General features: G+C 35.8%; 1 long non-coding RNA gene across 1 annotated transcript; it reads right to left on the bottom strand.

The window, feature by feature from the left end:
* Positions 1-16,183: 16,183 nt before the first annotated feature.
* On the bottom strand, positions 16,184-27,573 carry LOC122141845. The gene is made up of 2 exons (XR_006158132.1): positions 27,512-27,573; positions 16,184-16,814 (listed from the first exon to the last, which is right to left on the bottom strand). It is a non-coding gene; the product is annotated as an uncharacterized LOC122141845 (long non-coding RNA).
* Between the last annotated feature and the right edge of the window lie 222 nt (positions 27,574-27,795).

The following is a 27,795-nucleotide window of genomic DNA, read 5'->3' as shown; positions in this document are numbered from 1 at the left end:
TGGACTGTAAGCAAGTACACTGGTTAAGTATTCTCGAACAAATATGAAGTACTAAGTTTTCTTTTTTTTCCTCACAGACAGCAACACTGTGGACTGTAAGCAAGTACACTTAGTAGGCAACTTGAAATTGAAACCATGAACATATTCCGCAAGTAAAATGCAGATTACTCACCCTTACGTTCCAGGTTTGGAACAGTACTATCCCTTTAGCTAAGGTTTCAAATATGACTAGTAGTTTTTCCCCAATGTGGTATTAGTAGTTTCTAAAAGTAGTTTACTAATGTAGCTCTATGGGAATTTTGAGTATTTCCTAAAATCATTATTTTTATTTTGTTTATTTTCTTCAAAAATGTAAATTTCATGATGTTAAAAATGTTTAAAAAATGTTTATGTGTGTTAAAAATTTAGTAAGTTAAAACTAATTTACCCGGAAGAAAGATCCAATCAGGAGTCAGGGTGATAGGTTGTGGGGTTGGGGTGGAGAAGAACGGGAGGAGAAGATGGACAGACATGAGTGAGAATCGCGCTGTGACTGTCACGTTAGAAATTTGGTAAAACACCAAGTTAATGTTTGTGATAGTAGATCAAGTCAAGTCAAGTCATCTTTATTTATATAGCGCTTTAAACAAAAATGATTGCGTCAAAGCAACTGAACAACATCAATTAGGAAAGCAGTGTGTCAATAATGCAAAATGACAGTTAAAGGCAGTTCATCATTGAATTCAGTGATGTCATCATGCAGCTCAGTTCAGTTTAAATAGTATCTGTGCAATAATTTGCAATCAAGTCAACGATATCGCTGTAAATGAAGTGTCCCCAACTAAGCAAGCCAGAGGCGACAGCGGCAAGGAACCAAAACTCCATCAGTGACAGAATGGAGAAAAAACCTTGGGAGAAACCAGGCTCAGTCGGGGGGCCAGTTCTCCTCTGACCAGACCGAAACCAGCAGTTCAATTCTAGGCTGCAGCAAAGTCAGATTGTGCAGAAGAATCATCTGTTTCCTGTGGTCTTGTCCCGGTGGTCGTCTGAGACAAGGTCTTTACAGGGGATCTGTCTCTGGGGCTCTAGTCCTGGTCTCCGCTGTCTTTCAGGGCTGTAGAGGTCCTTTCTAGGTGCTGAAGTAGATGTACTTGTAGCCTGCACGAAGAGTGAGTTACAGACATTTGACTGTTTACAGCGTGAAAGTTGATGGTTTTGAGGAACTCGGTCATTGTTTTCCACGAGGAGAAAGAGTGAACTGCTAGTCAGCATGATTTACAGTAACAAGCAAGTAATAATTAGGGAATTACATTTAGCGCATTAATTAATTTAGAGAGAGATCTTTTGATAAATAGGAATTCGGGGAGCGCGCTCCACACTAATAGTTATACATGCGAGGGGGCGCTACACTAAAGTACCTCGATATTTCCTCTACTAATTAAGTTGTCATAGCTCTAAACAGTTTCTCTTTTCCTTCTTTTCCTATATAAATAAAGCTGAATGTGGCAGTGCTGGACAGGTTTTTAACAGTTTTTGGCTGAGCAGGGAGGCCCTGACAGTGCTGCTGGATCTTCTGAGAGGTAAACGGTAACACAGATGGGGTGCCACAATCCAGACCCTGGTGTCGCAGAGGAGGTACAGGCCATTCACCAAGAGATTCACCTCCTGAAGACCCCAGAACACATGGAGGCAGGACTGGGCTTAAAATTGATGTTTTGTTGTTGTTGTTGTTTTCTGATGTTAAACCTAAGCTATATTGTAAATAATTGTAAAAAGTACTTTAAATGATGTATAGAACAATGTGTTTTAATGTGTAAAAAAAAATTATTTACAGGACAAAAAAAAATAAACATAGAAGAATTTGAGTGATGTATTTTTTTATGTTTTTTTCTCTTGCAAATTTATTTTGGCTAATACATAATGTATTTTTTAAGCATTCTCTCAAGAAGAGAATTGATTTTGTGTTTTTTTTTTTTTTGTTTTTTTCTGTGTTTTGATATCCTCTCTGAGCAGCTCCACCAGCTTCAACTTACTCTCTCACCTGTCCCGGGTGCTCTCCTGTGTTCTTCTCTTCTCTGTCTCTCTCTGGAGTTTGATGTCCTCTCTGAGCAGCTTCACCAGCTTCAACTTACTCTCTCACCTGTCCCAGGACACTTGCTCTCCTGTGTTCTTCTCTTATCTGTCTCTCTCTGGAGTTTGATATCCTCCCTGAGCAGCTCCACCAGCTTCAACTTACTCTCTCACCTGTCCCAGGACACTTGCTCTCCTGTGTTCTTCTCTTCTCTGTCTCTCTCTGGAGTTTGATGTCCTCTCTGAGCAGCTCCACCAGCTTCAACTTACTCTCTCACCTGTCCCGGGACACTTGCTCTCCTGTGTTCTTCTCTTCTCTGTCTCTCTCTGGAGTTTGATGTCCTCTCTGAGCAGCTCCACCAGCTTCCAATCACTCTTTCACCTGTCCCAGGACACTTGCAAGCCTAAGGAAGAGCAAGTAAACCATGCCTGTTAACAACAACAACACAATACATTTCAGCAAAAATGTGTGTATTAACTTGCTTAATTTGTATTTTTTTAGTCTTTCCCAGTCTTTCTCCAGAATAGTACTAAAACAAGAAAATGTAAACACTTATGAAAAATTTAAAGAGAGGTTTGCAAATATGACACAACAAGACATGCATACAAAATACTTAAGTGCTAATCTTGAATGACAGCACCACAAAAACACAAAAACGGGAAAGACTATTGCCTTATATAGTGGTTATCTTATTGTTTGTGGGATTTGTTAAATAAAAAAATAAACAAACAAAAAAATTAAAACCTTTGCTTTTAACACTTGTTTCACTAGGTAGATGAGTAAATGAAAACACAATACTTACATTTCAATGTGAATTCCCCCACAGAGTTCTCACCCGCAGTGTTCTTTAAATATAAAGACCGTCGTCATCTGTGCACAAGTGATTCTGGGACATGGAAGGGTGTGAAGTGTCCATCAGATGTACACTTCATTTTCCTGGGAAATGAAGGCCGCATTTGAAGTCGCTTTCGAAATTCATCAGCCTTCTCCGCGCCGACGCAATCGGCCTTGGAATGCGGTCTTTGGAGGGTCCATTCTGAATAGGGACAGCTTACGTTGTGACGCTGTTATACAATCACACTTCAAATGCGCACTTGAGAGTCCGTGCACTTCAGTTTGGGACACAGCTAAAGACAAACAATGGGGTCATAACAGGATACTTATTGACTGTTAAAAAACAACAACAACAACAACAAAAAAACGTTATGTTGGATTCTTGCTTTGTCTTGTTCTTTTTCGTGGGTCTAATTCATGACTGATCTTTAGAGAGTACCATGTTTGTTGGTATTTCAGTACATGGAGAACCTGTGGACAAACACACTGAAGATTAGAAATACTGAATGTAAAAAATGAAACAGCAGAAGCACCCAGTTATTAATATTTCACTCACATCAGTACATGCATGATTCATTCACACGAATTGAAATCCATAATTTTTACCAACCCACTGGTCCCAGGGCAGACATCAAACAGATATATGCATATACTTTATTGATCCTTGATTAAAAGAAATATGTAAATTCATTCATTCTTATTCTGTTGCTCCATTTCATATGGTTTACAAGAGAATGCCATTAATAATAGAGCCCAATGGAGAGTCTCACAGGATTTGTGATTGATTCTCAGTATGCCCGCTCCCCCACTGATCCTTGTTAAGTTTCTTATATTGGTTTTTAACACTCCTCTTCTTGTTTCCGTTATCAATTTTGCTTATCCATGCCAAACTGCATGAGCTGTAATTGGCTCTTACATTAATGCATGCAAATTAGAAGCTAATCTATGGAGATTTCAGAGGACTGGACTCACCAAATTGGCAAAAAATTCACAGCACAACCTCTGCTCTATGAGTAACACAATTAGTATATTTACTGTGAAAATTGCTAATTTAAGTTAAGGGAAAGGCTGTCAGAATTATGGAAAATTGGTGGAAATGAGCAAACATTTGATGAGGTCAGTGGAGAGTTGAATGAACAAACCCCTGCTGAATAAAGAAAAACAGATCACAGGCTAATGAATATGCATCATGTGAAACCATTTAATGCTGGGTCTCAAAAGAGTACAGACCTCTTAAACGAGCTCTGACGTTTTAGGACACATTTATGTATAAACAATCCATACTGACCTAAGGGTAAGATTATAGAAATATGGGAAGGAATGTCACTTTAAGCCCTTGTCTGTGTTCCATAGGACCCTTATATTTTAAAACCCCTTGTGGTGAAAATCAAGTTTTTAACATTGTTTACATGTCTGTCTGGTGTTTTTAATATACTTAAAAACAAACCATGTGCAAACTCATCAGTCAACACTGTTGCTGAGCATTTTCTCTTTAAAACTGCATTGTACCAAAGGCAATCTGAAAAATACAGTTTGAAATCGCCACTGATTATAAGGGGAGAAGGGATGCTCAAACTGACCGTTTAACCGTTAACCAACAGTAACAATTTTAATCGATTAACGGTTTAAAAGGGTTTTTTTCTAAATTTTTTTTTTTTTTACGTTTGCTGCATGGTGAAAGAAAACATAATGCTGTAGAAGTTATTTGTTTACTCACTGGCGCGTGCCCAGGCTATACAGACATATTTCGCTGAGCAAGCACCTCCTTCACCTTTATTTAGTTAACTGATGTAGTAAATGTAACACAATGGCAAGTGGCAATATTGGATAAATGGTTATCAGAGAGTGAATCTGTGAGTGAATGTATTCACATTCTGAATGGATTTTTATAGCCTAGAAGGTGTGCAATGGGTGCTCTCCTTTTTATCACTGGAAAGCTGTCACTCATCTTACTGTAGGCTAGTTCATCGCGATCCCACAAATTTAATAAAAAGTAATAAAATAACCTTTACACTGCGCAGTTAATCTCTTATTTACATCATGTCTGCACTTTCTTTGTTTTAATGAGAAAATTTGTGAACGTCAGCAGTACTGAACGGCATTTTGGATGGTGAAAGGATTGTAACTTAACCACTTCTGAATGGCCACTGCACTAGTGAAATCAACAGATATGTCTGTGATTTGCTATATTGCTCAATGCTGCAAAAACGTGCTGTAAATAGGTTTGTAACATGACCAGTGGATGTAAAGTCCCCAACCGCAAATTGATGGTATTTTTGTGATGGTGTGCTATATTGCTCAATGCTGCAAAAACGTTTTTTGAATAGGTTGTGTTTTTGCCTCCAGTCTATCCATACAGCACGTCCACATGTTACTAAAAAAATAAAATAAAATGTGTACACTGAAGTAGGCCTGCTATATAGTTTTATGTCTTATAATATAGAGCCATAAAGTTTATTGAACGTTATGTCTTCAATAAACAAGCTACAGGTAGTCTAAAATGCAGTGACTAGAGTCCTTACAAGGTCAAGAAAATATGATCATATTACCCCAATTTTACAGTCTCTGCACTATCTACCTATTAAGTTCCGTATCAGTTACAAAATATTATTACTTACTTATAAGGCCCTTATTGTTTTAGGTATTGTGTAAATTGCTTGTTTTTTTTTTAGTTACAATCCATCACGCTCCCTAAGGTCACTAAATGCTGGAATTTTGGTAGTACCTAGGATAGCAAAGTCCACTAAAGGAGGTAGAGCTTTTTTTGCATTTGGCTCCCAAACTCTGGAATAGCCTTCCTGATAATGTTCGGGGTTCAGACACACTTCCTCTGTTTAAATCTAGATTAAAACACATCTCTTTGGCCAAGCATTCAAATAATGCATCTCATAATCTTGTAGTGCAGTTATATCTGATCAAATGCACATTATTATTAATTAACTTGGGATGAACAAATCATGTTTGCTTGGTTGGAACAGCAGCTACGCTAATTATGTCTCTGTTTGTTTCTCCAATTTTTCCAAGGGAATTAAAATCCCGTGGTAACTAGGATTTACACAAGCTCCAGTCTGGATCCAGAACACCTGAGAAGAGATGATGCCAACCCCTCAGAGGACCTCAGATGATGCCAACCCTGAAACAACATTCAGAACTACCACATTTTGCTACAAGTTTGATTGTATCATATAATCATTGCTGCTAATAGTGTTCATCGTCAGTTTGATTACATCATTAACTGAATTTTACCTTACATTTATGCCATATGTAGATCAATTTGACATAGTCACCACTGACAAGCTACTATTAACTATGTTGTAGAAATTAATTTTCTGTAAAGCTACTTTGCAACGATTTGTATCATGAAAAGCACTATACAAATCAACTTGAATTGAACTGAATGTCTGACGGTAAGAACAAGACCGGTACCATTCTTCAAAGCGCATAGAAGGATTCAGTGTGTGATTTAGTTTTGTCATCTTAATTAGATAATTATTTAATTTATAGGCTATATATATTAGGGTAAGCCTATTTATTTTATTATTATTATAATTTTTTTTTTTTTTTATACTGATTGTCTCTGTTTTTAGAAGTGCTGCTGGTGCGTGATTATTTGAGGATGTGTGAATCCACGTTTTGCTGTTGCTCTGTATGCTGCTGTTTGCCCGTTAAAATAAAATATTTGTTTGTATTTTTTATGTATCATCACAGATACTTGTCCATTCTATTTAATACTAATTTATTATTCTAATTTGATCAGTTAATGGTTAATGTTGGTTAATGGGCAGCGGTTGTTGGACAAGAAAATTAACCGAAATGAGCATCTCTAAAGGGGAGCGCTCTTTTTTTTAATAAATTTACTCATGGATTTACTCTTCGATAACCATTTAACCAATATTGCCACTTGCCATTATGAAGCATTTACTACTTCAGTTAACTGAAAGTGGAGCAGGTTCAAGCTGGTGCGATCTTAGAATGAATCAAACATGATCAGTAAATGAAAGTGGTGATGGTTAGAGCTGGTGTGTTTTTAGAATTAGTCAAAAATGTTCATTGTTTTGGGTCAAAATTGTCGATTTTTCTTTTATGCCAAAAATCATTAAGATAATCATCAGTAAAGATCATGTTTGCATTAAGATATTTTGTACATTTTGTTATTGTTGTTATTTTAGATATTTATTTTTTTTTTTTTTTATTAGTTGTTTGGATTTTTATTATGTCAACTTTTTTTCCTTCTCAATAAATAGTGTAAATTACAGTATGTTGCTAATGTCATATAATAGCATTGTTTACATACAAACTTTTAATTTTGGCACACTTTTTTCCCTATATAGGGTTGATATGTCAGCTAGCATGCTGTAAATTTGGTTATGCTAGCATGTGTGGAAATATTTACACCACGCATTAAAATTAACTCTTGGTTATGATAGCATGTGTTGAACTTTATTTAGAAAAATGTTTAAAATTGGATATGGGTTTGTGACCAGAGTCCCTCTTGAGAACTTCTGACCTCCTCCTCACAGGACTGAATTCTTCACCGCTCTTGGAATGGCACAGAGACTGCCTGTACATATCAAAATTGCACAAGATCATCCGAAAATGATGCTAAGAGGGCTTATAATCAAACATCACTATATTGAATAATTCCATATCATGTCTGTAACCCACGTTTGACTATCATGCTTATTAATATGCAGATTATAAATGGCATTATGAATAACTACTGAATAGTTTATACGTTGATCTGTGTTTTTGGTATGTGTGAATGATAATTCATGTCTAAAATCCTAATATCAATCAATTCTTGGTAAAGTGTATCATTCTCATTAAAATGAAGTCTAAATTATACTCTGCAAGAGCAGGAAAACTCAGAACCCTGTGAATAAGAAAGATAACATGTTGATGGATGAATGGGTGATTACACACTTTTTTGTGATTGTTTCCTACCTCTTGGGCTGGAGACTCAAAGCTTTGTATCTGTAAATGTCTCTCTCATGGGCCAGAGAATCAGAACAAAGAGTGACTGGCTCTTCGCTACTGATGTTACACTTTCATGTGTATGCACTATATGAACTCAGGATCAAAGCATGAGTTGACAAAGAAAGTTTGTGATCAGTGTCATGGTACCAACAAAGCCTGATTTGATTGGTTTGCTTTTGTCAGCTCAAAACAACCATTGCAGTACAGCCCACTGGAGACTGTTCTTTATGTGTTTATTTCACTGTTGTTATATGATACTGTAAGGACACTATGCAGCTGTAGTTAGCTATTTTTTATTTCTTCTGTGTTTGTTTTCTTTCTTTAATATATATATATATATATATATATATATATATATATATATATATATATATATATATATATATATATATATATATATTAGGGCTGGTCAAGTTAAAGCGTTAGTATCGAGTTAACACATTAATAAATTAATGCCAACAATTATTTTATTGCGCATTAATGCAGTTTTATTGTTATTGTTATTGTTATAATTATTATTTGTATTATTATGAAAGTCTGTTGCTCACTGGCTCTGAATACACATACAGACAAACCATGGATCACAGGAGGGGTGGGATGTTGATCAGTACTGGCTTGGGATGGGTGTCATCACACGTCTCAACCAATGAAATCAAATTATTTAGGCTAAGCATCAATATTCACAAACCACTGTTAACTGTTGTTTTTAACAGAAAAGAATGTAACGTGCTCATAATCATGACTTCATAAGTGGGAAATAGAAAGTTTCCGATAGCACAGCAGAGAAGCGCTCGCTCAGCACAGGAGTGCATTGTTTTGTTAACTTTGGTTAATCATTTTGAATCATTTGGGACGCGGTAACACATGGCCCTCTCACAATATATTGCTTTACAGATCTATCACTTTTGCCACACAGAAATATTCACACAATCATGCTGCACGCATCAGAAGTTCAGTGCTCCGACACTGCATGCGTACTGTGCCCGAGCCCAACTGAACCGCACTCTGGCCCACCTCTTCCAACCGAGCCGGGGCGGCTAAACGAACCGCGCCTAAGCATGGCACGGCACGATCACACTGCTCAAATTAACCGGTCTTTGGGGGGTCAAACGCGCACAGGCACAGTTAAGATTGCTAAGTGTAAAACAACCTTATTGTGCCGCATCCCGCACACACAAGTGTCTACCCGCCCGCACCCGCACTCGTCCATCAAGTGTTGTCCCGTGCCGCACTCTGCTGCATCGGGTCCCGCGATAGTCCAGGTCTCTACTCTGAAGGTGCCTGTAATAATTTTATGATCGAGGCTCTGGTCTCAGAGCATAACTTGTTTTTCTATTGAAAACTAGACAAACATTAATGCCCTGGCAGTGGCAAATAGCTTTGGTTTTATAATTAAATACATTAATGTTTAAGTTGAGATTTACAAGAAATATTTGAACTGCTACTAACTACTGTAAAAGGAATACTGCTGTTTGTTTAAAGTGTTTGCAAACCAAATGTTATTGCACTTTTGTTCATATAGCATTTTTTTATGAAAAAAGTGTGCAATACACTACATTTGAATTCATTATTGAATTTTGTGCATAACAATGTGATTAATCGCAGAAACATCGTGATTAAACATTTTAATCATTGCCCAGCACTGCTGTTGACTTGAAATTTTCACCAGATGTCAGTAACAACCCAAGTATTTCAAAGACACAAAGAAAACAAAACAAATAAGTTCAGAAATTAAGTTCAGTGTAATAAAGTGGAATGACAGGGAAAAAGTATTGAACACATGAAGAAAAGAAGGTGCAAAAAGGCATGGAAAGCCAAGACACCAGAAGAAATCTATCAGTAATTAGAAAGCAATCCTGTCCCTCGTCACTGGAAATTAATATTAGCTGGTTCAATCCCGACACCTACAGTGCCAGGATGATGAAGATGAAACAAGGGTGGACATTTTAGCAAGACAATGATCCCAAACACAGCCAAGGAAACTCTCAGTTAGCTTTAGAGAAAGAAAGTAAAGCTGCTAGAATGGCCAGCCAATCACCTGACTTGAATCCAATAGAAAATAAGAACTAAAGATGAACTAAAGAGTTCACAGAGGAGGCCTACAGAACCTTGAAGATTTGAAGACTGTTTGTGTGGAAGAATGGGCCAAAATCACACCTGAGCAATGCATGAGACTAGTTTCTCCAGACAGGAGGTGTCTTGAAGCTGTCATTACAAACAAAGACTTTTGTAGTAAATATAAAATAAATTTCAGTAGTTCAATTCTTTTTCCCTGTCATTTCATTTTATTACACATAACTTAATTTCTGAACTTATTTGTTTTGTTTTCTTTGTATGTATGGATTACTTGGGTTGTTACCGACATCTGTTAAACAATTTTGTGTCAACAGCACCTTTAGAAATATATTTACTTGGAAAATGGTGACGTGTTCAATCCTTATTTTACCTGCTGTATATATAAAGTATATTAGTTATGGTTGGCACAAGCAGGTCTCTGTATGTTTTAACATTTTCTCTTTTTAAATCTTTCCACAGCATCCCTCCTACACTCTATAAGATGAAAGTGTTTTATAATTTACCATGAAATGCCCTTGCATTACTGAATCTTTGAAATACTGCTGTCTCTGATAATTGCAGTAAAAGTAATAAAATCGTGAGCACGCTTTATTTTAGCGGCATGTGTGCATATGAGTTGTACATTCCCTAGAAACTTCCTCAAGCTATATATTCCACTCAGTTCCCTCAACCCAGTAACATTTTAATCACTTTATACTTTCATGTATTTCAAGTGTTCTCTCTCTCTCTCTCTCTCTCTCACTCTCGCTCTCAAAAGTAATTCTTGCAGTTCACGCCCAACTCGTGTCATAATGACCCCCATCTTCCCCACTTTCACAGCGGGGTACATGGCACAGCTTATTATGCATAATTTGCATAAGACATTGAAGTTTTTCATTGGCAATAACCTCATGATCTCTGTACTTAGTCGGGAAAGGTGTGAAATAAAGAAAATAAAATCAAGACCATGTTCCTATAGTGAGAGATAATATTAAATTTGATGACTTTAATGCATATATTAAATAAAATGTTTTCAGTCTTGTTATTACTAGTCTAAGTGGTAAAATAAATTATCACCAAAATAACACAAGAAACATGGGTGTAGGTGCAGTTTAACTACAAACCATTTGACAGAAGCACAGTTCTGAAATAAATGTATGCACTGCATCTACTTACCACGTATAATGCAACAACTAAATATTAGAATCTTTTCTCACAGAGAGTCAACATGGGTTCAATTAATTTTTGAATTTGAAATGTAAGATAAACTCTTAAAAATAAAGGTTCTTTATTGGCATTGATGGTTCCATGAAGAACCTTGAACATCCATGAAATGTTATTTTTAGTGGAAAAAGGTTCTTTAGATTTTTATAATGTTTTTCAAAATGGTTTATTTAGGTACTGTTAACTGAAAGGTTCTTTGAGGAACCAAAAATGGTTCGTCTATGGCATCACTGCAAAAAAAAAAAAAAAAAAAAAATCTAGCCATCTTTATCTTTTTAAATCATTGACTCTGCTCCTCCTGTCTCCCTCCGTCTCTCTGTTTGTTTCTCATTCTGTCTTTGATGTGTCTCTAACCGTAGCTTTGATCAATGGCACAGTTATACACTGTGTCCGTCTCACATCTGTCCTTTAAATACAAAGTCAAACATCTCAAATGACAAAGACAAATCACAAATAAGATCTCTTAATATCACAAGTCCAAGGAGTGTGCTATTACAATCTAAGCAGTGACCATTAAAACAAAGTCAAACTAAATTATGACTATTGTCATTCTAACATGTAGAATAGCCCTTTACTGCTCAAATATACGTTTAAATGTCTATGTGTCAGAACTGCTAATAAATACAGCTCGTATAAGGGAGAGTTCACACATAAACACATTTGCAGCTTAAATGATTATACTGCTCCAAAGAAAAAAAGAAATGCATGACGAATCCTTCTGTTTCATATTTAGTGTGTGCATAAAGTGATAAGGATTAGTGCTTTGCTGGCTGGAGCCTGTCCCAAAGTGATCTCAAATCTTACCTCTTCATGTGCCACATTCTCTGTACACTCAATAAATAATCTCATCATCTCACCTCTGTCAAAAATCCAGGGAACGTGAATTTGTAAAAGTTTGAATGTCTTTCACAAAACCAGGACAGTATGCTGTAATTAATGGTTGATGCTAGTAACATTTTTTGTAATATATTTATTTTTTAAAACACTCACTTAGCACTATATGGAGCACTATGATTAATGGTTAGTGCCTCTCCAATTCAGGCTTCAATTCTTTAAAGTAGATATGAATTTCATAATCCTTTTAGATCCCTTTTTTTTTATCACAACCCAAAGTTCTTCTCTGGGTTCAGATCTGGGATTGCCACTGAAGAAGAGATTCACTGTCACAGAGTTGATAAGGTTTTTTTTTTTTTTTTTTTTGACCAGTATTTTTAATTAAATTAAATTAAATTAAATCTTATTTTTTTTTTATGTATGCCCCCTTAAAAATCACTTCGTCTGTCACGGGCTGAACACACTGAATAAACCACTCTTCAATAAACATGCCACCGGTTTAATTCCATGCTCTCCAATCCAGTCACTTTTCTGTGGTGCAGATAATGCCTTGGGAGAATGAGATAATTGCTTTGAAATATGACTTCTTAGGTCATGAAAGTAAACATTTCTGAACAAATTAATATAGAATATTAAATTGTTATTGAAATAGATGGAAAATATTATTTAATATGTATGGCTACTTCACTTGTTCAGCAGCAGAGGTAGCTGTTGCATCAAGATCCATGTGCTGATCCAAAGTTGCAGTTTAGTATCTTTTAGCAGGACCCCTCAGAAGAAGGCTACTGTAGACCAAGTACAGGCCATTTTGCTGTACTGTACACAGATTGATCAGAATAAACATGATGCTTTTCTCTTATTGCCTTGATATGTTTACCAACAAATAAAAATAAATAAATAAAAATCTGGTTTTTGGTTGAAGACAACACCAGCCATTTCAATGTGCTAAATTATATATTAGTCCATGTAAATAAAATATACAGACAAATTTATACTCTTTTTTTTTATTTTTTATTGTATTGTATCCAGAGGTATCAGTTCAGTATTGTGGCCTATTGCTCTGAGCCATGGACAGTGTAGTCGAATATACACACATACAACCCCAATTCCAGAGAAGTTGGGACATTTTGTAAAATAAAATCAAGAATCTGTGACTAGAACAGTGTTATATATTTTGCTGACTTGTGTACTTACATTATCCCAAATGTTTCAAAGAATGTTTAAATCCAGAGAAATAAGCACTTTTAACTAGTGACACGGGCCGTGTCCACAGTGTCATTGTGTCGCCTGCCAATGATGTCATAACCCCTCGATTTCTGATTTTGTTTTGTAGAAAACATGGAAACACCAAAGACGCTTTAATATGTTGTGTTTTAACAGACCGGTGACGACCGCACAGAGTAGCATTATAACAGAACTTTCAAATGTATCTAGTATGATAAAACAGTGCTGCTTTACTCCACATACCCATGACCGGAAGGAGTGGAAGCATTCGACTGTGGCATAATAAAAGCTCTGCTGCTTTCGAGCCATGTGTCACACTCGTTCAGCAGCGTCATTTCGCTTCGACGGCTTTCAGCCTCACCCTGCTTCATTCTACGACGTTAATAAATCATTAGCTGGGTCATTCTACAGAAACGTCCATTTTTCTGTCCCTAGCCTTTACAGAAATATTACAATTGAAAAACACATTAGGGTTACAATTTTTTTATATATATATATATATTTTAAAATAAAACAATGTGTTATTTAAACAATTAGACCTTCTTGCGCCATCAATGTGGCAATATTTGTTAATATGTATTAGACATTAATGTGGCAATATTTGTTAATATGTATTTGTATATATATGATATAATGAAAACTGGTCCCCTGAAGTTTTGTCACAGGTGTTACCGTTTGACAAAAATCTGTTATTTTGAAATAAAAATTATAATGATGAAAACTTGACTTCCTCCTTCCTGATTTTCTAAAGATCTATGAAAAAAGGCCCATGTTTCCCTGTTTCTTTTCAGTTATTGAAATGTTCTCAAAAATCACAATGTTATTTTTTTGCATTTTTCATGAAAATTGTGAAGAAAGTATACACTTATGTATGTCACTGGTGATTCATGACTTCACTGGTCCTGTTTTTATTTTTTTCTTTCATCTTAAATAAAAACAATCTCCGTATTTCTTGCATTTTCCACTGTTTCTTTAAATTGAGTGCTGAAAAAAAAAAAAAATGTTCTCTTTCTATAACTCTGACTACATGTGCTGAAAAAAAAAAAAACAGTATTCTATTTGTAATGATATATTTGTATTTTGGTGCTAAAAAGAAAAATAATTAAGCTGTCATTTTTATGCATTCATAAAGTTGAAAGGTAATCTAATAATGTGGTCTAAGTTTAAATGTTAGAAAAAGAAATACATTTTAAGACATTTTGCCATACCAAAAGTGGACGTTTCTGTAGAATGACCCAGCTCATCCATGAACATGATTTCTGCCCAAGTCCCGTCGGATTGCATCGGCTGTGGGAATGAAGATGACAACTCCCATGATTCCACACTCAGCCACCGCATCAAACTACGCCTTCGCTTGTTTGTTGTTTTGAATACGCACCCTCTAACGGCGAAAAATTACATATTCTGCCTTTAACGTTTATTTAAATGACAAAATTACAAAGAAAAGTTTTCCGAAGTTTTCACTGACCAACGTAAATGTATTCCAAAAAAGATGGGACAGCGGCATGTTACAGTCATATCAACAGTCCTTTTAATTAAAATGTTTCATTGTTTGGGAATTGAGGATACTTGTTAAAGTTTTGCAAGCAAACTTGTCCAGGCTCGCTTGATTCAAGACTTCAGAAGCTCAGCAGTCTGTGATCGTAGTTGTCTGATTATCCTTTTCATGACAAGCCATATTCCTGGGCCCATTTAGTAATGTCAATGACAGAATCATGCCGATGAGTGATGCAGTGTTATCTGAGTCCCGAAGACCACAGGCATCCAACAACGGTCTTCAGCCTTGTACCTTACACACAGAGATTTCTCCAGTTTCTCTGAATCTTTTGATGATGTTATGCACTGTAGATGATGAGATTTGCAAAGCCTTTTTAAAACAACATTCCTCAACGTCAGATTGCAAAGTATTCCACAATCTTTTTACATGCTCTTTCACAGATTGGAGAGCCTCTGCCCATCTTTACTTCTGAGAAACTCTGCCTCTCCAAGACATCCCTTTTACAGCTAATCACATTCCAGACCTGATGTCAATTAACTTAATTAGTTGCTAGATCTTTTCAAAATGTCTTGCTTTTTCAGCCTCTTGTTGCCCCTGTGCCAACTTTTTTGAGACCTGTAGCAGGCATTACATTTTAAATGAGCTCATTCAGTGGATAAAAGTTTAAATGTTCTCCATTTAAACATTTGTTATGTTCTCTAAGATATTGGATTTGAAAGACTTCGTTTTCATTTCATTCAAATAAAAAAAAAAACGTCCCAACATTTCTGGAATTCGGGTTGTATATTTTGAAATTATAAAATCACAATTATGAACTATTATATAATATCAAATTATCAAGAAATCAGATTTTGTCTGAATTTTGCACTTTTTTGTGTATGAAGTAAGGAAAGTCACAAAGTGCCTGGAAAACTAACTTTTCTTAAATTTGCGACTAAATCACACATAATCACTGAAGTTGTTGGTCAGTTCCAAATAAGACTATAGAAGAATAATGATACATTTAATAAGAGTAAAATGTATACCTTTTTACATACAAAATAGATTATTGTCATGTTACTGGTGTTTCTAAAATAAATTTTGTAAGCTTCCCAACTCCAGTGCGTTACTGTCAATGTGTATAAACATGAAATAACCAAGAAATGAACCTGTAATGTTATTAATAACTGCACTTATTAATGCAAAACAATCGTAATTTTATCATATCATGTATATTTGTCATATCCCTCTGAAATTAAAAGAATACTGCACATTGTAATTTCTAGGTTAAGTCTATTTGTTATCCAAGGGGCTACAGTGCTCCTAGTAAAAATAGTTCGTCTGGAGCCCTGCCTTAGAAATCTCCTTCCACAAACAGGAGAGAAATGAGGCTTTTAATTTGTACGAATTGTCTCGTAAGGCATCTCTTTAGTGTGAATTCTCAAGATTAAATCTTTCACTTACAAGTGAAACTCATTCTATATTGAGAGCAGCTGGAAGGCTTTCACCCAGCATGACATAACATGTGAGTCTCAAGGTATCCTTTACGTGTGAAAGACCTTCCACAGTGAGAGCACCTGAAAGGCTTTTCGAAAGAGTGAGTTAGCAAATGAACCTTTAGGTGTACTTTCTGTGTAAAACTCTTTCCACACTCAGAGCAGCTGAAAGGCTTTATTCCAGTATGAATTAGCATGTGATTCCTCAGGATTCCTTTACATATGAAACTCTTTCCACACTGAGAGCAGGTAAAAGGCTTTATTCCAGTGTGAATTAACATGTGAGTCTTAAGGTATCCTTTACGTGTGAAAGACTTTCCACACTGAGAGCAGCTGAAAGGCTTTTCTGAAATGTGAGTTACCAAATGATCCTTAAGGTGTCCATGCTGTGTGAAACTCTTTCCACACTGAGAGCAGCTGAAAGGCTTTATCCCAGCATGAATTAACATGTGCTTCTTAAGGCTTGCTTTACGTGTGAACAACTTCCCACACTGAGAGCATCTAAAAGGCTTTTTGACTTTTGTTTTTTTTATGCTGCATCTCACTGATTTTTCTCCAGCAGTGACATTATGAGCTTTCTGGCACTGATGTTTCTCCTCCACCTCATTCAGATCTTGTTTTTCTTCTTTTATTTTCATCCGGCCTAAAATGAAATCATTAAAAAGATGAAAATCAATTGGGACATTTGGGAAATAAATAGGAGAACATTTTTGTACAGACTAAAACATTGTCAAAACTGTCTCTGTTCACAGATCCATGTAAATGACTAAAACTCTGCATTATGCTGCCAGGCCAGTAGTTGGCGATGTCACTTTGTAAAGAATCACTACTTATCTGTAGGCTGAGCATGCAATACACATTAGTGATGGGAAGTTCGGTTCTTTTCCGCGAACCAGTTCTTTCGGACGGTTCAATTCAATAAACCGGTTGAAAAAACCGGTTCACCGGTTATTTTACGCTCGACGTAATGACGTCATTGGCGATGACGTAACCGTCAAGTCTATCAAACATTCAAATATATAAAGTCGGTAATCATAACTTTAGTCAGTTAAAAACCTCAATCATGAAAAAAGTTTACAATTAAGTTTTGCAAAAACGCACCCAAATACAGTAACAGCAATAATGTGCATACAAGGATTTAATCTTGAAGATATAAAGTAAATAAATTAGGTGTCATCAGCGCAGAAACCATGATCCACTTACTATACATAATCCATTGCGATTTATTTGTTATTAAATAAACTTACTTTTCGCCAGATTGCCCTTCATTCAAGCCCTCGGTTTACCCGCGCTCATAACATTAGCACAGAATCAGTTCAGAATCAATCACCAAAAGAACCAGTTCGGGTCAGACGCGCCGCTAATTCACGCTGAATCACGCATGTGCAGTATCAGCAGCTCATCGGTTCTCAAATCGGACGTGTCCGAAGGAAACGGTTCTCGGTTCAGTGTACTGGTGATCCGAAAACCGATGCAACCGGTTCTTGACTCGAGAACGTTCTTGAATCGAGAATCCTCGAGAACGAGAATCGCTCTAACCTTCAGTATGATGTTCTGTTTTATTAGTTTTTATGTTCTTGTTTATTTTATGTTTAATTTGTGAATGTGTCATCGTTAACTATAAATACGGTACAGATATTTCATAAATCATCCCTTATTCCTATTAAACAGATTCTTTAGACTCTTAATTATTGTCCAACTTCCCTGAAAACCCCTTTGGCCTATAATCTCCCATAATCTTCAATTTAACAAAATATACAGATTAGATACATTCATCTTTAATTATATATATATATATATATATATATATATATATATATATATATATATATATATATATATATATGTTATTTTATCACACTTTCTACATGTTTAACAAAATACTTGAAAAATTACTGTTTGAGTAAATGAATTACTCTGGGATATTGGTTTATTCTGACTCAGAGGGAGTGTCAGCCAGGTTAAAAAAAATTAACAGCTTGAGTCATTTGTGGATTAATGCTTATTGGAGACGCGAACCGTTTCAAACGATTCAGTTTGATTTGGTGAACTGGTTCAACCGGTTCACTAAGAACCGGTTAAATCGAACGATTCGTTCGCGAATCGGACATCACTAATACACATGCGCATGATGTTGCGGTTTTTACAAATGGTGATCATTTTCACAGTGCTGATGTCTGTATGTGTATAGCATTATATTTCCCATCACATGAAAGGTTGCAATAATGAGCACTGAGCAGATGACAATGCGTTTGATCTCATCATCACATCTCGTTTTCTGCACTCTCACAAAATGCTTTCATCATAACCTACAACAAACATGATGTAAATACTGTAAAAGGTTCATTGTGTTGTTTAAGAAAACCATTGATTATAACAAGTTTTGGCAAGTGTCCAGATGAACTGGTGCTCTGTGATTTTACAGCTCCAGGAAAGCATTTCTGATAGATTTCTGTATTTAATTTTATAAAAAGTTAAGGTTCTAGGCTTGATTGTGTTTATGGCAGACCTGGGCATTTTACAGCCCCCACGCCATATCCGGCCCTCTGGATTTCCTTGACCAGCCTGCGTGAAGTAACTGGTTAATTAAAATTCAAATGCAAACGGGGACATGCAATGCCCAGGTCTGATAAAGAGAGTCAACGGAAATCCACATTATAAGTATTCTAATTTGCTGAGATCGTGAATTGGTGGGTTTTTGTTAAACGTGAGCCAAAATCATCACAATTAAAAGAACCAAAGACTTAAACTACTTCAGTCTGTGTGCACTGAATTTATTTTATACACAAGTTTCACAATTTGAGTTTAATTACTGAAATAAATGAACTTTTCCACAACATTCTAACTGAGATGCACCATATACAGGTGCTGGTCATATAATTAGAATATCATCAAAAAGTTGATTTCACTAATTCCATTCAAAAAGTGAAACTTGTATATTATATTCATTCATTACACACAGACTGATATATTTTAAATGTTTATTTCTTTTAATTTTGATGATTATAAGAGACAACTAAGGAAAATCGCAAATTCAGTATCTCAAAAAATTTGAATATTACTTAAGACCAATACAAAGAAAGGATTTTTAGAAATCTTGGCCAACTGAAAAGTATGAACATGAAAAGTATGAGCATGTACAGCACTCAATACTTAGTTGGGGCTCCTTTTGCCTGAATTACTGCAGCAATGCAGCGTGGTATGGAGTCGATCAGTCTGTGGCACTGCTCAGGTGTTATGAGAGCCCAGGTTGCTCTGATAGTGGCCTTCAGCTCTTCTCCATTCTTGGGTCTGCCATATCGCATCTTCCTCTTCACAATACCCCATAGATTTTCTATGGGGTTACGGTCAGGCGAGTTTGCTGGCCAATTAAGAACAGGGTTACCATGGTCCTTAAACCAGGTACTGTTAGCTTTGGCACTGTGTGCAGGTGCCAAGTCCTGTTGGAAAATGAAATCTGCATCTCCATAAAGTTGGTCAGCAGCAGGAAGCATGAAGAGCTCTAAAACTTCCTGGTATATGGCTGCGTTGACCTTGGACCTAAGAAAACACAGTGGACCAACACCAGCAGATGACATGGCACCCCAAACCATCACTGACCACATACACTGGACCTCAAGCAAAGTGGATTGTGTGCCTCTACTCTCTTGCTCCAGACTCTGATTTCCAAAGGAAATTCAAAATTTACTTTCATCAAATAACAACTTTGGACCACTCAGCAGCAGTCCAGTCCTTTTTGTCTTTAGCCCAGGCGAGACGCTTCTGATGCTGTCTGTTGTTCAAGAGTGGCTTGACACAAGGAATGCGACAGCTGAAACCCATGTCTTGCATACGTCTGTGCGTAGTGGTTCTTGAAGCACTGACTCCAGCTGCAGTTCACTCTTTGTGAATTTCCCCCACATTTTTGAATGGGTTTTGTTTCACAATCCTCTCCAGGGTGCGGTTATCCCTATTGCTTGTACACTTTTTTCTACCACATTTATTCCTTCCCTTCACCTCTCTATTAATGTGCTTGGACACAGAGCTCTGTAAACAGCCAGCCTCTTTTGCAATGACCTTTTGTGTCTTGCCCTTCTTGTGCAAGCTGTCAATGGTCGTCTTTTGGACGTCTGTCAAGTCAGCAGTCTTCCCCATGATTGTGTAGCCTACAGAACTAGACTGAGAGACCATTTAAAGGCCTTTGCAGGTGTTTTGAGTTAATTAACTGATAAGAGTGTGGCACCAGGTGTCTTCAATATTGAACCTTTTCACAATATTCTAATTTTCTGAGATACTGAATTTGGGATTTTCTTTAGTTGTCAGTTATAATCATCAAAATTAAAAGAAATAAACATTTGAAATATATCAGTCTGTGTGTAATGAATGAATATAATATGCCAGTTTCACTTTTTGAATGGAATTAGTGAAATAAATCAACTTTTTGATGATATTCTAATTATACGACCAGCACCTGTAGATTCCTCACTGTTGTTTTCGATTCTTTTTCGATTCTTTGTTTTTTTTAGATTGAAGGAACCTAATCTTCCCATGACTGCAGGATATAATGGTCGTAGAAAGTATCCTTCTCATAATATGAAGCATGTGTAAAAAATGATACATAAATTGTGATTTTGTCTGCTTTGCCCTGAAATAAGTCATAGCCAACAGCTCAGCAGGGACACGTGTTTATCCCATGAATTGAACAAGACATGAAGTGTCTAAAATAAATGTGCACAGACAAAGAAACTTTTTGGTTGTTAAAAAAAGGTGCACTCGTTCAAAACAGTAGCGTTTGATCCTTCGCTGGTTGTGCTGAATTAAATCTAGTGGTTCTTTTGTGTTTGTGTCGCAAGTTCAGTGATGCAGGTAGTGTCAATACTTTCCGGCCAATCTGTGATCAGCAGAGTTTACACGTCATGTTTTGGTAAGGGTATGGTTCACTTGGAACCTCAACCGGGGTGGTACTAAAAAAAGTACCAGGTACAACTGTACCCAGTGGAAAACCCCCCAAAAGTGAACCATACCGAGCCGTACCGTGCCATACCATGTAGTGGAAAAGCGCCATTTGACTATGCTTTGCACGAAATTAACAAACTGTACACTGAAACAAAATTACTAGAACATTAACAATAACACTGATAGAGCTTGTGGTTTGTCTGCCATATATGACATATATAAATGTGGTTTTGCACAGCTTGTTAGTGAACAACGGCTTTATAGTAAATGCTGCTCCACGTGAAAGCACGTATGTGATGAAGATTTACCGCTGATTACAGAACCAGCTTCACTGACTAGATGCGCATTAAATATCGCATGCGATGTATCGTGCAGCCCTAGCTCGTGATGTTTTCTTTTAGAATTATCATTGACTGATAGAAAAGTTTTTAAAAATAGTATTTTAGATGGAAATAAGATCAAGATTTTTAACTGGTTCATTAAAACTATCTATCCGAAAGAATGAATCAGGAAACGAATCAGACTTCTAATCACTTTTAGCGAGCATGAGGGAGGCGAATGGTAATAACAATATATAATGAAAATAATATTTTATCTCACAACTCTCGTAATTCAGGCTTTTAGCAAGCATGAGGGAAGTGAATGGGGCTTCTGTTTGAGAGGCACCCATAGATAAGCTTTGATGAACTGAAAATGCCTCTGAATGAGTCAATTCGCCTTGATAGGCTCGATTCCTACAATGGGTAGGATTGGGTAGGTCTGGGGTAGATGCGTATAATATAATGCATGCGAAAATTGCGTATTATATGCACGTTAAACACATGCATGTCATACGCATGCCAAAGTCAATTACAGCATATGAATAGCATGACAAATAGAAACAGAAAATTGTGTTATAGATATGCATTTTCATGAGACCAGGCTCTCGAATTACATTATAATGAAAACAATACCTTAAAAATGAAAAGCAGGTTTTTGCGATCACGTAATTTTAAACCGGTAAACTCCTGGGGCCTCATGTATAAATGCTGCGTATGCACAAAACAGGCATAGAAATGTGCGTTCCCAATTTTCCACATACATATTGGATTAATAAAAAATAAACTTGGAGTAAATATGTGAACAACGTACATGTACTCTTACTGGCGTAATAGCGAAGTGATGATTTCAGACTCTCTTTTCCTTTCAATACACACATTTAGATTAAATATTCAGCTAATTAATGGAGTTAAGCACTGTCATTACATAACATCACTGTTCAAAAGAAACAAAACTAATATGAATTTTAATATTTAGACATATTTGTAGTGTATGCGCTGTATTTTGATCACTTTTCTTGTTCCGTGCTGTTTTAATGACAGTGAGGAATGCTAGGCACACATTAATGTTTCTTTAAACTGCAGATCTCATTTTAAGAGAAATTATTTTTAGCAAGAACATCAACGATGCGCACTCACTGGATTCTTCGGATGAACGGTCTATTGGCAGGTTTAAATAGGTCTGATTATATTAGCCTACTGCACAACAAAGGCTGCACGGAGGTGTTTATGCGTGAAGGCAGACTTCTGCGATTTTCAGAACATTATGAAAATAGAGCTGTGATTGAAGGATAGAATCTGAAGCAAACGGTAAGATTTGCGCGTTTCTTTTTTATATTTTCTCAGTGACGCCGCTCCAGACAATTATTTACACTTATATACACACACCGTATTTCTGATTCTACTAAAGCCTATTTAAATATCCTAAAACATATGTTAAATATCCTAAAACATTTGATTTGTTTAAAACAATTATATTCTACTTTGGCCATGTGGAAAAGAAAGAGATCCACTCAATTCTAAAAAGATGACAAATATTTTATACAATTTTGCTTTTACATTCATTTTGATATATTTATTTGAAAACAAGACAAGGACAGTAAATGATTTTATAATGTACCATACAAATAGCATTTTTAGTCCGCATGTCATATTTTCCTAACATCTTGTACATTTGACGGTGTTAAACAGTGTCACTTGGATGGGAATATGCTGATATGCAGATGAGGTTATGCATAGTAACACTAGGCATCGTAAGATCCATACATGGTGATTTTGGGGAGGAGACGCATGTACGCACAATGCGTACATACAGTTTTAGGATGAAATCTACTAGGGGTGGAACGGTTCAACTTTTTCACGGTTCAACACGGTTTTAGAGTGATGGTTTCGGTATGGTTCGGTATGTGCTGTGTTTATGGAAAAACTATACTTTCAAATAAAAAAAAGAAAATAAGAATATTCTATCTAACTACAAGCAACAGCAAGAATAAATACAAAAGAGTAAAGATACATATAAAATAAACAGTGATTTTCAGGTTTTTTTAGGTAGGTCTAGCATTAGTTTTTAGGTACAGAAATTGAATAAAGTAATCAAATGTAATAAAGCATTGCATATTTGCCTGTATAAATTAAAGATTAATCTTTATCCAAGTCACAAAAGCTATCCAATCAAAAGCAGTAAATTATTTATTTGTTGTTGCTGTTCTATTAATATTAAGACTTTAAGAGAATGCACTGATCCAGTGCACTGATACAGTACGTTCAGCCAGCTATGTCTGCTATAGGATACTTAACAAGACGGACATTTAGACAATTTTTTTGTGTGAATTTGTCCATTCAAACACAATACTTCAGAGAGAGCTTAATATTTGCCTGTGTTCAGGTGTTCTGACGGAACAACATACCCATCAGAATTGGATACCTTCGGTTAATGCGCATGCGCAGCAGTGAAACTGGTGGAATTGCACATGTGTTAAATTTAAACATCATTTCAGCATACCTAAGATTACAAGCGGTAAGTGTTGGTGTATTATATCGCATATTATATACATTAAACCTGGGGCTATCAAAACAGCATTATAATATTATATCGCATATTATATACATTAAACCTGGGGCTATCAAAACAGCATACCCCTTTATAAACTGTATTTTTATTAAACCAGGGCCTATCAAAAAATATATTTTTATTAAACCAGGAACTATCAAAAAAAAGGTATAAAAATGTATAAACTGTATTTTTATTAAACCAGGAGCTATCAAAACAGCATACCCTTCACAAACACTGGTATAATGTTTTGACAAAGTAGGCTAAATTGACAGACTCCGCTATAAAACTCAACTTCCGGTATGCTATTCTGACAAAGTATGCTACATTGACAGACGCGGGTTTGGGCGCTTCGGATGAGCGCATGCACAAATCTTCTCACTGCTCGCACGAGCTCACGTCCTCTGGCTCTTAAATGTTAATACTGGCAAAACTTAAAATGAGTTTAGTTTCAACACAAAACTCAACGTGTGCTGTTCAAGTCAAGCGCCTGGGTGATAAAGAAAATAAATGACTGCTCATATTCTAGCATACAGCATTCACATTGAACAAGAGTGAATGATTTGTCCAGGTTTTTTTTTTTTTTGCAACCATAAAATTATGTTCCCGGAACGTTGCAGGGTAGTTACTTTTTAAAATAACCAAAAAAAATAAATAAATAATAATAATAATAATAATAATAACAACAACTTCTAGATAACATTCCCTAATGGGTTTTTTTTTTTTTGCAACCATAAAATAATGTTCCCAGAACGTTGCAGGGTGGTTATTTTTCAAATTACTTAAAACAAAATAATAAATAAATGTATGTAAAAAATATAAATTATTGGGGATTATTTTTTAGAATTTTTTTTTTTTTTTTTTGCAAACATAAAATAGCGTTCCCAGAACGTTGCAGGGTGGTTATTTTTAAAATAAACTAAATAACTTATAGAGAATGTTCCCTAATGGTTAATCTTAAGTATTTTTTTAAACCATAAAATAACGTTCCCAGAACATTGCAGGGTGGTTATTTTTAAATAACCTAAAAATAACTTATACAGAAAATTCCCTTATGGTTATTCTCGGGTTATTTTTATAACGTAACGTAAAATCTTTCCACTGAAAACGTTGCAGATGTTAATGTGTAATGACCTATACAGAGCCCTGAAATTCATTTAATGCAGCATTTAATAAAATACAGAAATAAGATCTATCAAAATGCGATTTAAATTATAATATTAAGTAGTGGTCGACCGATATATCACCAAGGCCAATATATCGGCCGATATTTGGAATTTTTCAAATATCGGCATTGGCTGATAAGTTATTTTTATAAAGCATGATCGCGTGTTTGTGAACACTATTTGAGAGAAATAGGCCTTCTGTGTACATAGAAAAAGTCTTAGATCTTTGAGTTCAGCTCATGAAAAATGGGGGCACAAAAAGTGTCGCTTTTATAATTTTGTTCAGTGTATAAGTATTTACACCTTTTTTTTATCCATTATCAAATGATTTCAAATTTCTTAAATATTAATTAAAATATTTAAGAATAGTTTCCAAGATATCGGCATCAGCGGTCAAAAAAACAATATCAGTCGTCCACTTATATTAAAGGGTCATGAAACCCCAGACTACTTTTTCTGAGATTTTAGCAGAGGTGTTTATGTTGCACCTCATAGAAGACAATGTTAGCATCCGATAATTTTAACTGTTGGAGAAAACTGGTTAATTTTAAGCTTTTTTGCGCTATTTTCATCTTCCGTGTTTAAAATGTGTTGACGTCACAATTTGTGACGTGGCAGTGGACTTTAGTACATAGATGACCCATCGGTGTCTATTAAATTATTCATGAGACTGCATTTTCTTATCCTATGAGAAGACGCTTCGCTTAATTATTCACAACCGCATGTGTTGATTCGCTATGACAGACGTTTCATACTGTGACATGACATCGCACAACTGAGAGAAACGTTCATGGATTGAAGAAGAGTGTTTGTTTTTGTTCTTTAATCAGAGTTCGGCACAAACACGATTCATTTACTTGGTGAGCATAACCGTTTTCCTGTCAAAAGGCTTATATAAACGCCACAGAATAAGCCTTAAAAGTTCTCAGAGGTGCAACAGTGCGTTCATATATATGTTTTCGATGCAGAGTGCAAATGGCTGTGCATTTATTTGTGTTTTTAACTTGATAGGAGTGAAATGAAACTGTCTGTGTCCCCTCTTCTTCCTCCTCCTCCTCGGCCGCTGCGCACCACGCCCACTTTTTTAGCCTTTTTTAAAACTGTGGTGTGTACTAACCCGTGCTGAAACAGGGGGTTTCATGACCCTTTAAGCCAGGGTTAAGCATAGAGTGATAACAGAAATCATAAATTTGTGGGTTTGTTTCATCTGATCTGCACATGCTTCTCCAGCACGCGCTTTCACCTGTCTTCCACAGAGAGTCACAAACTGTACCCTTCGGTGGTAAGAATGAATGTGCTGATATCCTACTTTAAGTCAAGAAATGCTTACTTACATATTGACTTAAAGTAGGATATCAGTACATTCATTTTTACCACTGAAGTGTACAGTTTAAATTTATATATATATATATATATATATATATATATATATATATATAATATATATATATATATATATATATATATATATATATATATATATATATATATATATATACATATAAAATACATCTCATTTTTTATGAACCATACATTGTGTTGAAATAATTTTTAATTGGTGCTGAAGAAATGTAAAATCTGGGTTCTCCGTAAACTTACATATTAATAGACAGATTCAATCTCATTTAATCTTACATATGATGATTGATGTGCTCAGATTATTACTTAAACAATAGATAAAAACAAGATGTGGTTTTTATAAAACTGATTAGGCGTCCATACAGATAATTTCAATGCCGCTTATACTATACTGGGTCACGAGTGTGCTGGATGATTACTGATGTACAGCAGGGTGATCATATCAGAGTAGAGGTTAGGGGAACGTTATAACATTCTGGGAACAGAAAACTAATGTAAGGGGAATGTTATGATAACATTATGGGAACGTTATATTAACGTTGGAATAACGTTCTGGGAACGTTAAGAAAACTTTCCTGGCTAACCAAAAACATACCTTAAAAAAACACGTTCTGGGAACCAAAAACTAACGTTCTAGTAATGTTCTAGGAACCAAAAAATTTTAGCGTGCATTTGGCTTAAAAGCAGTAGTGTTTTATAATGAATGCTGGCTAAAGTTGTGCAGTGGTCAGAAGTGTATGATTCTGAATGGACCGATCCATACAGTGGTAACAGTCAGGATTTGTGCTTATTTGTATTAAAAACGCTTATTTAATTATTGATTGATTGTGGCACTGTACATACATTGTGAATCACGAAAATTAAAAAGTACTTATCCATATAGATTCTCCATAAGCATCTATAAAATGTGGATTAAAGACTTTTAATGACAGTTAAGGTCTTTTTTTTACATTAAGGATCTGTGGATGTACCACAAACAGTCATTTAAGATGAATAAAGAATGAACACCAACCTCCTTTTTGCTCGTGTTTTATTCTCCGTGTTTCTGGTTCCTCGTGTTTTATTAGCAAGGTTTCTGGTTCCTCGTGTTTTATTATCCAGGTTTCTGGTTCCTCGTGTTTTATTCTCCGGGTTTCTGGTTCCTCGTGTTTTATTCTCCGGGTTTCTGGTTCCTCGTGTTTTATTCTCCGGGTTTCTGGTTCCTCTTGTTTTATTCTGCAGGTTTCTGATTCCTCGTGTTTTATTCTCCAGGTTTCTTGTTCCTCTTGTTTTATTCTGCAGGTTTCTGGTTCCTCG

Source organism: Cyprinus carpio, chromosome B23 (assembly GCF_018340385.1).
Source record: "Cyprinus carpio isolate SPL01 chromosome B23, ASM1834038v1, whole genome shotgun sequence".
Lineage (NCBI taxonomy): Eukaryota > Metazoa > Chordata > Actinopteri > Cypriniformes > Cyprinidae > Cyprinus > Cyprinus carpio.
Note: the sequence above shows the minus strand (reverse complement) of the source record. Positions and strands in the feature narration are given on the sequence as shown.